We start from the raw sequence: 11,994 nt of genomic DNA, 5'->3' as shown, positions 1-11,994 counted from the left end.
TCCTTGCATGCTGGGTCAATTCACCAGGGCTGCCAAACAAAACACCATGGATAAATATTTCTTCCAATACGTCTCCTTTCTGTGGAACTGAGGGTTAAGGCTTCAGTGAATGAATTTTGAGAGAGTAGCAAAATTCTACCCCTAAGACTGGCCTTAGGGAAGCTAGGGCTTCCAAGCAGTAGTCCCCAGAGTGAGGAGACTGTTAAGGAGGTGCCCACAACACTGGACCTCTGAGGGGGCCCATGGGCCAGAAGTGGACCACCATAGGCGGGAAGTGAGCTCTGCAGAGTGGAAGCTGGATAAGAGGACAAGTGAAACTCTGAGGAGGTCCTGCTGAAGAATGTCAGCTGGAGGGAGATGTGGGACCCAGAGGAGGTCTCTCCTGACTGCAAGACCGAGAATCCTATAAGCTGAGAAGACTGAGATGCCAAGCAGAAAGAGCTAGGCGCAGCTGGAAGCCAGGCCTCTCCTGGCAGTGAGAGACAGGAGGGCTGAGGAGACAAGAGGGTGTGTGCTTCTGGTGGGGTGAGGTGTTGGCTGACAGCGGGGACTGAAGGTTGACTCAAGGCACAGGGAAGCTTGAAAACAGAGGTCACAGCTCTCTCCAGGCTCTCGGGCCTCCCTTCTTGCAGCTTCTGGCCTTCCTTCTCTTTCCTCTCCTCCCACTCCCCATCCCAGCGCTTCTCCTAGAACAAGTCTGTAGGACTCTCCCCACGCCAGCTCCCAGCTGCTCAATGGACGCTCTGTTCTCCCCAGTCCCCCTCTCTGTCTCCTCACTGCCACATGCTGGGGTCACTGCCTTCCCCTTCATGCCTCAGGGAAGTTCTGCTCTCCCTCCCCACATCTGGGACAGTATTTGAGATTCTTGAGCTATCCCATTGCACCTTATCACATCCTTGGGCCCTGCCCCATCTGTCCTTTGCAAAATTCTCCAGGGATTCCCAGGCCTCAGAGAATGGGATCCAAGCATCTCAGATTGGCCTCCAGGGTCCTGTGAATCCAACATCCTGGGCACTTACTACATTTAGGAGTGTACGTTAACTGCACCAAACCCTGGATCTCACCATGACATAAGGGGCTTCATGCATTCCATCTGCACTTTGCCCGGTGACTCGGGCCTGTGGTGCCAGCTACTCAGAGCGATGAGAAGTCAAGGCTAATCTCGGGCAACCTGTGAGACCCTGTCCCAAAATAAAAAAAAGTGGAAAGAAGACAGGGGATGTATTTTATGGGCACAGCTTGCCTGCTATGCCTGAGACCCTGGGTTGCACCTCATAATGTATATTTTATAGCAAATAAAATTATTATGGGTTCTGGGGGTGTAGCACAGTTGGTAGAGTGCTTGCTTAGCATGCACCAAGCCCGGAGTTTGGTCCCCAGCACTGCATGAATCAGGCCTGGTGGCCCACATCTGTCATCTGAGCACCTGGTTCGTCAGGAGGAACAAGAAGGTCAAGATCATTCCAGGCTACACAGCAAATCTGAGGCTAACCTGGGCTACACAAGACCCTGTTAATATGATTCTAATGTATCCCATTTTTGTTGTGGAACATTAAACAGGCACAATGACATACAGGTACCCCTAATGTATGGATACAATAGGATATTATGTTAACCAAACCTTTCAGTGTACCTACCCTTCCCTGGCCTGCCCAGGAAGTTTATTTGTGGGCGGGACTGAGTGACAACTTGGAGACACTAAGGCCATGGAAGAAAGAATTTGTTACTCACAGGGGGTGGAAGACATGAGCTTGGTGAGGCCCAGAGTTGTCATTAGGCTCCACAGGGCAGGTTAGATGGGAGACAGGGCAGAGCAAACCCCTGAGAGTAGCTAGAGAAAAGAACCTGCCAACTCCAGCCTTAGGGCCAGTCTCTAGCTGTCTGCTGCCGGATTTGGTGTGGTGTCAGGCTGGGAGATACTGTGTGGTGTATGAATTAAGTACAGGTTGCCCAGCACAGGTGTGGGGCCACTTCTCTTGCAAATGAAAGGCTGACTCCAGCCAACCTTCTTGTTGATCTAATCCAGAGCAGCCACTGCTGGTTATTTTGTTGTTTTTTGAACTCTCAGGGAGCCCACCACCCAGCTCCCAACTAATCACAAGGAGACTTATTCTTACTTATAAATGCCTGACCTTAGCTTGTTGGCTTGTTTCTAGCCAGCTTTTCTAACTTAAATTATCCCCTTTCTCTTTAACTGCATTTTGCCTCTAGGCTTGTTGCCTTTATTCTAACTTTCTTTCCTTCTTACTCTGGGGCTGGCTTGTGGCTGGGTAGCTGTCCACTATCGTCACCCTCTCCTTTGCTCGCCTCTCTCCTTCTTACCTAGAGTTCTCCTCCTGTTTATTCTCTCTGCTGTCCAGGCCCACCTATTTCTCTCTCCTGCCTCACTATTGGCCATTCAGTTCTTCATTAAACCAATCAGGTGTTTTAGGCAGGCAGAGTAACACAGCTTTACTGAGTTAAACAACTACAACACAAAAGAATGCAAGACATCTTTGCATCATTAAACCAATATTCCCCAGCATAAACGGATGAAACACATCTGAAACTATGATTTCATAATAAGCTACCTCTGCCCAGACATCGAGCAAAGTAAACAAACAAATTAAAATCATGCGCCACACAGCCCCTCCCTCCAGGCCCCTGCGCTCGTTTGTCTAGCCCTCTTGTTTTCTCTATAGTGAGACAGTATATAGATATAAACCCCTAACCACAAGGGATGCTCTATTGCTTTGTCTGTCCTCTCAGAGTTTCTGTAGATGGGCTCTGCTGAGGACAACCCTCTGTGATTCACCTTCTCCTTACCACTCTGTGGCTGATATTCACACGCGTGGACACAGGCATCAGGGCCCATTCATGTTCACTGACATACACGTCTGCACATTATTGTAGCAGGAAATCTAATTGGTCTTAATAATAAAACTCAGAGTCAGATATTGGGGTTAATGCTAAAGATCAGAGAAGCAAAGCGGCCAATCACTAGATAGTTCTCACCTCTACCAATGCTCAGACCAAAAAGGGGATCCTGTCCTCAGACTGCATCTCTAGACTGCACTGCTCCTCAGATAAATCTCTCTCTCCTCTCCCTCCCTCCCTCCCTCCCTCCGCCTCCCTCCCTCCTCCCCTCCCTCCTTGCCTCCTCCTGCCTTATACTCCTCTCTCCACCCAGCCATGTCACTCCTGTCTCCACCTTCTCAGGGCTGGGATTAAAGGCGTGTCACTCCTAGTGCTGGGATCACCTTTGTGTGAGCTCTGATTCTCTTTTAGACTGGATCAGTTTTGTGTAGGGGGAGGAGGGGGCCTTGAACTAACAGATCCGTCTGCCTCTGTCTCCTGAGTGCTGAGATTAAAGGTGTGTACCACCACCACCTGGCCTCTATGGCTAACTAGTGTGGCTAGCTTTGCACTCTGATCTTCAGGTAAGCTTTGTTAGATCATAAACAAAACATTAACACACACTGAGGCAGGAAGAGTGGGAGTTTGAGGCTGTTATCCTAGGCTACATAGGGAGACCATGTCTCAACAACAATGAAACAACAGAATGATGTTGTGTACACTAAGGGTCAGCCTGTGGGGCCCAATAATACCATTCCTAGATGGTTTCTCAAATAAAATAAGTATGTTCACCTGGAAGCCAATATGTGACTGTTGGTGCAGCTGTGTTTACCTGTGTGATGAACACATAAGCAAACACTGTTACATCCACACAGTGGAATCTTCCTCAGCAATGAAATGCAGCTCTCCTGAGAGATAGGACCCCACAGAGAAGCTCCAGAGTGTAATGTTAAATAGTAGAAACCAGATCCAAGGGGCTTAGGCTCCATAGTACACTTATATGACATTTCTGGAAGGCACATACTGATAGGAAAACAAAATGCAGACAGGGTCTGGGGTGTAGGAAGTGCCAGACTCTAAAGAAGCTCAAGGGCTTGCGTTTAGGGTGAAGGTCCTGCTCTGTCTGTGACATGATATGATAAAAGCAAGAGATACAGAATACAGGATGCTGTATGCAGTGCCTCTGTGAATTAAAATAAGCCACGGATGTGTAGCTGAGCCTGGAGGAGAAGCATGACAGCTAGCTTTTCCAGAGACCGAGGCAGGAGGATTGCAATCTCAAAGTCAGCCTGGGCAACTCTGTGAGACAGGATGATGTCTCAATTTTTTGTCTGTGTTTAGACAGACAGACAGACAGACAGAGAGTGGGGTAAGGATGTAGTTCAATGGTAGAATGCATGACTAGAATATACAAAGACCTGGGTTCAATCTCCAGTATGGGAAAAAAACATAACAAAAACAAAAACAAAAAATTGTGGAAGCTCAAGAAAAATGCGCTATGTAACAGCACTTCCTGGCATAGAGTACTTCTAAAGAACTGTCGAGGAGGTATCTGTGGCACAACCATGTGAGAGGCAAACTGTGAGCACAAAGACATGCACACAGATGCAAGTCTGGGAAGAAGCCTGCGGGACACACTGGGAAGCTCCTCAGCACTCTGTGGGCACTGATGGAGGCTACTGGCCCTTATTTTCTTTGTCCTCTGTTTTCTCACAATGGCCACACTTGGCCCTGGCTTTCTGGACCCACTAGAGTCCAGAACTGACTCAGGGAGGACGGAGGAGGCTGCCCCTCCACAGCTGGGAAAACATTAGCCGCAGATGAACTCCAGGTCCCACCCTGTCAATGTTTAGTTTGCTTCCTGGGCAGATAAAGCTGAAGATTGAAAGTGCGGGCATGAACCCCGGCTCAGAAGGCCCTTCAGATGTCCCCAGGCCGCTGGGCTCTCAGAACCTACGGTTCCTGGTCAGTGACTATTTTTTGTGAATGGGTAGAAAGAGGGCACTCTCTGATGTATTCACTGGATCAACTTCCCTCTCATCAACTTAGCTGTGAGGCTCTGTGCCTTGTCTCCATCCAGAACACTGATGATATCAGGGGGATGTCTTGTATATAGTTTGCACATAAGCACATGCCCAAGGCCCCTTAGAACTGCACCTGGCCCCACTTACATACTCATTAATGATTCCAGGTTACAGCCCATCATTTCTGGGAAGTCAAGGGGAGCTTGTTGGGCTATGGTGGCACACATCTTCAATTCCAGCTCTTGAGAGGTAGAGGTGGGTGGATCTCTGTTAGTTCAAGGACAGTCTGGTTTCCAAAGTGAGTTTCAGAACAGCCAGGGCTACACAGAGAAACCCTGTCTCGAAAAACCAAGAAAAAAGAATGGTAGGAGCTTGAAGCAGCTAGTCATAGCTGCAGTCAAGAGCAGAGTATGCGCATATCAGCGCTCAGCTCCCCTTTTCCTTTTTTGTCCAGTTAAGCACCCAAGCCCAGGGAATGGTGCTACCCACTTTTAGGCTGGGTCTTCCCACATCAATTCATGTAGTCAAGACAGCCTCCACCACTGTACACACTCTCCAAGCCAACATGATCTAGACAACCCCTCATTGAGACTCATTTCCCAAGTAATTCTACGTTGTGTCAAGAGGATAATTAAAACTAACCATGACACTCCTGTCTTCATCTATCGAGGCAAGCTCCCCTGCCCCCCACCTCAGTGAGATGCAGTACATGAAAACATTTTGTAAGTGTTCATCTCCCTCCTATAGGGACTGGTACTGTACTCACAGGTGTGAGTAGGGGGGTAGTTGTGATGCTGGTTCCCCAGGATCAGCCTCTATTTAACCCCTGAGGTCTTTTTCACTCCTCTCTGTCTCCCAAGCCAGATGCTCTGGGAATCTTGAGATTTGTTCTAGGTGATCACCCTGAGAGCCAGGTCCTGTTTCCAGGAGGGTGTCAGGAAGAGAGCATACCTACCAGCCAGAGCAGCATCAATTTGAGGTATCATGTGAACCTGGGGTATCAGATAGCCCTTGTGTGATTTCAGAATCTACGCCAGGGCTCTGCATACCCGAGAACAGCCCCGAGTATGACAACAGTAGCTGCCACATGATGTCCAGACACTTCCCAGAATTCCCACCCTGCTCTTGTGACACCCTAGTCACTTGAGACTATAAATCCATTGAGTTCCACGAGAAGGACATGCTGACACACGTGGGCTGGCGCCCCACCTGCCAGCACTTCTCAGGTCTTACCAACCCACCTGAATCACAGTCAACAGCAACATCCCCAGCAAGGGACAATTTACTGCCACAGCACTGGGGAGGCAGCATCACCACCAGGTCCCCTGCAGGAATGTGTGACCTGACTCCAACCCCCAGAAAACTTCAGACCATCCACAACAGGCATTCTTCAGATAGTTGCTGGTTTGTTCTTCAGAAATGTCGAGGTCATGAATACAAGGGAACACAGAGGAACTGTTCCAGCTCACAGGAGGTTTGAGGGACACAAGTGACGTCAGTGGCAGATCCTGCCTGGATCCTATGGATCCTGCACATGAGGCATGAATGAGGTCTGTGAGATGGCTGCTGGTTCCAGATTGATATTGGTGCTGTGATTATATGGGAGAACACCCTTGTTTCTAGGAAATACATGCTGCATTTATGTGCAAATAATTCTGAGAAAACATTTAATACAGACATCTATACACATAGATCTATATGTGCATAAGACAATATTCTGAAATGTTAATAACGCCATGTGTCTGAAATTTTTGTGTGTTGTATGTGTGCATTTGCAGGTCATCAAGTGACTTCCTCAGTCTCTCTCTGCATTTTTAAAACATATATATATATATATATATATATATATATATATATATTATGTGTATAAGTGTTTGCATTCATGGTCACCACATTCTGCCTGGTGCCCATGGAGACCAGAAAAGGGTGTCAGGTCCCCTGAAACTGTAATTACACAGTTGTGAACCACCATGTGAGTGCTAGCAACTAAACCCAGGTCCTTCCCAAGAGCAGTAAGTGATCTTAGCTACTGACCCCCTTTTTTTTTTTTTTTTTTTTTTTTTTTTTTTTGAGACAGGCTCACTCACTGATCGTAGAGATCACTAACTCAGCTGTACTGGCTGGCCAGCAAGCCACAGGGATTTTCCTGTCTGCTCTTTCCTGTCACTGGGGGTTCCAGGCATACATTGCCATATGTTTTCTTGTTTTTGTTTTTGTTATGTGTGTACTGAGAATTGGATCTCAGGTCCTCATGTTTGCCTCTCCCTGAGCCATCTCACTAGCCTCATGAGTGAAATCTATATAGAAACCTCTAGTGCTTTAGGGAGCTATTTAGTACATTTGCTAATTATTTCATGATATGAAATAAATGAAGAGAGATTTTGTTTTATTATTTTGTCTTAAGGAGGTGTCTGCTGTAGCCTAAATGGTCGTTGAACTTGCTTAGGAGCTGAGGATGCCCTTGACCATGTCTGGTTTTATATGGTACAGGGGATGGAACCTGGCTCATTGAGTACATTAGGCAAGAATTCTACTAGCTGAGCTGTCTGTTAGAATACAGGCCTGCACCTTTAGCCAGACCCCACAGCCTGCACCAGGACACACACCTTGCAGCTCTCTCTGAACAGTTCCGAAGCAGTCTTGCAGTGACTTGACAGCTCTCAATTTATGGTCCCTGGCTCCGCTGTGCTCTTTGTCATATATGCTGTGATGGACTAAATCATATGATATGAAACTAAACATGTGAGCAAAGGGTATAAAAGGTCAAATCTCTCTTTTGCTCTGGGAACTGGTCTGAGACTCCCCAGGGAGAATGTCCAGAAGGTACTCTGAAGCCCCCCTCCCATCCTTGCTTTTGTACAAAGCAGGACATCACTATGTCACCCTGGCTAGTCTGGAACTCTCTATGTCGACCAGGCTGGTCTGGAACTCACAGACATCTTCCCGCCTCTGACTCCTGAGTTGGCTCTCTTTCTCACTCTTAATGAAGGTTCTCAGACGTCTTAATCCTGTGACCTTTTAATACAGTTCCTTGTGCTGTGATGACCCCAACCATAAAACTATTTCGTTGCTACTTCAAAACTGTAATTTTGTTGTTGTTATGAATCATAATGTAATCATCTGATATTTGACCTCAAGGGGGTCAGGACCCACTGCCCTAGAGGGAAGCTCCTCTTTCCCTGTTTCTATCATATTCAGAGCTCCATCTACTGTGTTGCTTGTCTACTGCAATGTCTAATTCTCCCTCCCCCCTCGAGGCCCCATCTCAGCCCCGAGACCTCGTTCTAACCTCATTGCCAGGAATTGCTGCCTTTGTGGACCAACCCTGCAGCTTTTTTTTTTTTTTTAAGCAACTTCCCTTCCTAGTTCTAAATTGACAGCATTATCAATGAAAAACTACAATAAAATGGCTGCCACTACTAAGCATCTATTTTGTATTTATAGTATAGCAGCTCATTGAGTCTAACCCTGACCACACAAGGTCAATTCCACTCTTCCAAGGTCACATGATATGTAAGCAACTCAGGTGGCCATGTTATCTGGTAAAGTTCTGTTCTCAATCCTTTGAGCCTGGTGAACTGATACCAGTCACACAGAGCAATAGCGATGGAGACAGGGTCTAGAGGGAGCCAAGAGTACCTCGAGGGCTTCACATGGAAGGTGACCCTGGGGCTTGAAGTGTGTGTAGGAACTCTGGAAAGAAGCTCTCTGGAGAAAGGGCAAGGCCAAGGTCTTAGAAATTTGAAAGGACGGGTCTCTGGGGTGTTTCTGGGCCATACCAACTTGAGAGAGATGGAAGCACTGGCTTTTGTTGCTGCCTACAAATGCCTTTCACGAGACACTGGGAGTCCTGGTGTCCTATAGTCACTCCTGAATTTCCCATTGTGACTGTGGACACTGTAGATATGAGAGGCCCTCAGACATTTGGCAGCTAAATGCCTTCCACTCTCTTCCTGTGTTCCTGTGAGGCCTCCTGGGAGCCATGAAGCCTCTCCTTCCCTCAGTAGCCCTTTGCTGCCTCTCAGCTGTGGAGTCCTGAGTGAGTCACTTTAGTTCTCCAAGCCTCAATTTTCTTATCTGTGAAGCCCATCACCCCCATAGCTTTGGAATTTAAAAGATGATTAAAAGAGAGTGTCAGTCAGGGCCTTGGAGGGTTTGTGTTTTTTTTTTTTTTTTTTTTTTTTTTTTTTTTTGGAATAGATTCAACTGTTTCAAGATGGTGGCTCTTCTTATGGTTAAGGCCTTGGAACCCAGAGGGAAACTGAGACATCCAGGTATTCTGAGCTAGGAGAGGCAAGCTTGTGCTTATGAGCAGGCTCCGTCCTTTCCTTCCTCCTGCCCTGCTTTGCTCTCTTCGCTCCTGGCTTAAGCTCCCTTCTACCACAAAGAGCAGAGTGAAGCTTGCAGCTGAGCTTGGCCCAGAAAGCTGGCTTCATTCAGGACAGCCCTTCACTTCCTAGCTGAGCACATGCAAATTTCCCCACAGGCTGTATGTGACAGCTCCCCTGTCAAGCGTGGGGGCCCTTGGACATTTGGCAACTAATTGTGGGCTATTATCTTCCTGGCATTGCTCCCTGGCTTGGTTGAAGCAAGGCCTGCCAGGAGAGCCAAAATTCCAGCTTGGGACAGCTAGGCCTTGAGACCAGCAGGAAGGACTCTCATGGGAGCTGCTTTCCCTCACCTCCTGGAAGTCTGAGGGCAGCTGGGAGACAGTAGCTGTCTCCAAACGCATCCTTCATGTATACCTCATAGGCTACAATTCCTGCTTTGGGTTCCTCCTTCGTTTCCCCATATGGCCAAGCTAACACTGCAATGGTGATGATGGTGATGATAGTGGTGATGGTGATGATGGCTGAGGAAAGTATCTGACTGTCCTGTTTGTTCGTTTGTTTTGTTTTTGTTTTTTGATTTTTGTTTGCTTTTTTGTTTTGTTTTGTTTTTGTCAATCTATACTAGAGATATCTGGGAAAAGGAACTTCAGTTGAGAAAATGCCTCTATCAGATTTCCTGGAGGCAAGTTTCAACAGCATTTTCTTTATTGATAGATGTGGGAGGGCCCAGCACACTGGGAGTAGCTCCACCATAGGCTGGTGGTCCTGGGTGGTATAGGAAAGCAAACTGAGAAATCAGTGGAGAACAAGCCAATAAGCAGCACTCTGCCATGGTCTCTGCTACAGTTCCTACTTTGCATTCCTGTCCTGATTTGGATCCTTCATGATAGACTATAGCTATAAGCTGAAATATACCCTTCCCTCCTCAAGTTGCTTGTGGTTTGTGGTGTTTATCACAGCAATAGAAAGTAAACTAAAATGCTAACCTAGCTAGCTCTGCCCCTTGGAGGCTGGTGTCCTCTAGTACCAAGTAACTCAAAGGGCCCCTTGGGATCTAGGAGAGACTGGGCAGCATAACAAAGTAGGGGAGGCCCTCTCTAATTACTGTCAGAGTAAAAAGTGTCTGGTGCCCCTTGGGTCCTCTTCCATTAGCCCTGGTCTCCCCAAGAACCTGTCTGCCTTGCACCCTCACATCTGCTATGTACACCTCCACATCTGCCAGGAACAGGGAGTTGTCACAGCATAGACAGGAAGCCTGGCACCCAGCAGAGGAGGAGAGTCCCAGATGGGGAAGCGGGTAGGGAAGGTCTGAGAATAAGAGCTGAGACAGGGAGGGCCTGTAGGGTCTCATTGGCCATAAGATGGCCTCTTGGGAAAGCTGAGTGTTCGGGGCTAATGAGAGGCCTGGTGTCTAAGAATGGAGTATGGTAACAAAGGAGAAATCTAAGGTTCAGCAAAATTAAGTCACATAACAAACAAACAGTGGTTCCAGAACTTGGGACCTTGAGGCTCCACCCTCATTCTTAACTGCTGCTGCTGAGGCCTGCTGCCCATGGGAGTGGCTGAGTGGAAGGCTCACAGAAGCTCACAAGAGCCATGGAGTGCTTTGTCTGCACTCACTCAGGACAAACCCAGAAGCCAGAGGTCCCACAGTTCTGCAGTGGGGCCCCAGTGAGCTGTCATAGTGAGAATCTGGGCCTCCCCTGCCAGCTGAGGGCAAAGTCAAATTATGACTAAGCTAGCAGCTGTGTGTGCCACTCCACTCATACCTGACAGCTCACTTTATTGTCAGCACACTCTCAGGACAGGCACTGTCTCTCCTAGCCAGACTCTCACAAGAGCAGATGACAAGGTGGGAGCCAGGAACCCAGGTCTGCATGGCTGTCACCCCAGTTTACCTTTCAACAGAGTAAGGACCAAGAGCAGAAACATGCCCAGAATGGGCCTCTGGACCAGTCCACTTTTGACAGTCTCCATGAAGTCCTGTTGTGTCCACAGGTTCTGCTCATCAGTTAAGCCATGTTGAGTCAGGATGGCAGAATAGGGTGTGGGGTGGTGATGAAGCAGATGTACAGTCTGAGCAGAATGAAAGTCCAGGCTGGAGAGGGCTCCGTGGTTAAAGAATGTAATATAGCTCACCCAGAGGACCTGGGTTCAGTACCCAGGGCTCACTTCAGACATCTTACAACTGTCTGTAATTCCAGCTCGGGGGATCTGATGCCTTCTTTTGGCCTCTGCAGTCACATCACACACACACACACACACACACACACACACACACACACACAAAATTAAAAAAACAAAAACAAAACCAAAAAACTTAGGAAGACCAGAAGTCCATAGGAATAAAAGAAATGACACCAGGGTATATGCACAATGTCAAGATTTCATAAACCTGGGACATCTGTTCTCTGTGTGTTTCTGAATCACTCTACATTTGATTTTAATTTTAAAGATAGATTTTTTAACTTTATGTGTACCGGTGTTTTGCCTGAGTGTATGTCTGTATGTGAAAGTGTTCAAGATTATTTTCTAAACATGGCAGTTTATGACCGGTCATGGTTCCTGCTGCCTGTGAGTGTAAAAGGAAGGTTCTGGATGAGGTGCAAAGGGGGAAAACCCAGGGACGAGTCTTCCTGGAAACGCCACCTCACCTCCTCCTGAAGGTCAGTGACTGTCATCTGACTTGGTATCTTCGCATAGAGGGAAAAAGCAGCCAGCCCTCCTTGAGCCTTGGCAAGGATCCCTGTGAAACATCTGGCAGGCTCTGTGTACATAGCTCTGTGTTCCTTCCTTTGCAGGGC

This window comes from Cricetulus griseus, chromosome 6, assembly GCF_003668045.3.
Source record: "Cricetulus griseus strain 17A/GY chromosome 6, alternate assembly CriGri-PICRH-1.0, whole genome shotgun sequence".
NCBI classification, from domain to species: domain Eukaryota; kingdom Metazoa; phylum Chordata; class Mammalia; order Rodentia; family Cricetidae; genus Cricetulus; species Cricetulus griseus.
Note: the sequence above shows the minus strand (reverse complement) of the source record.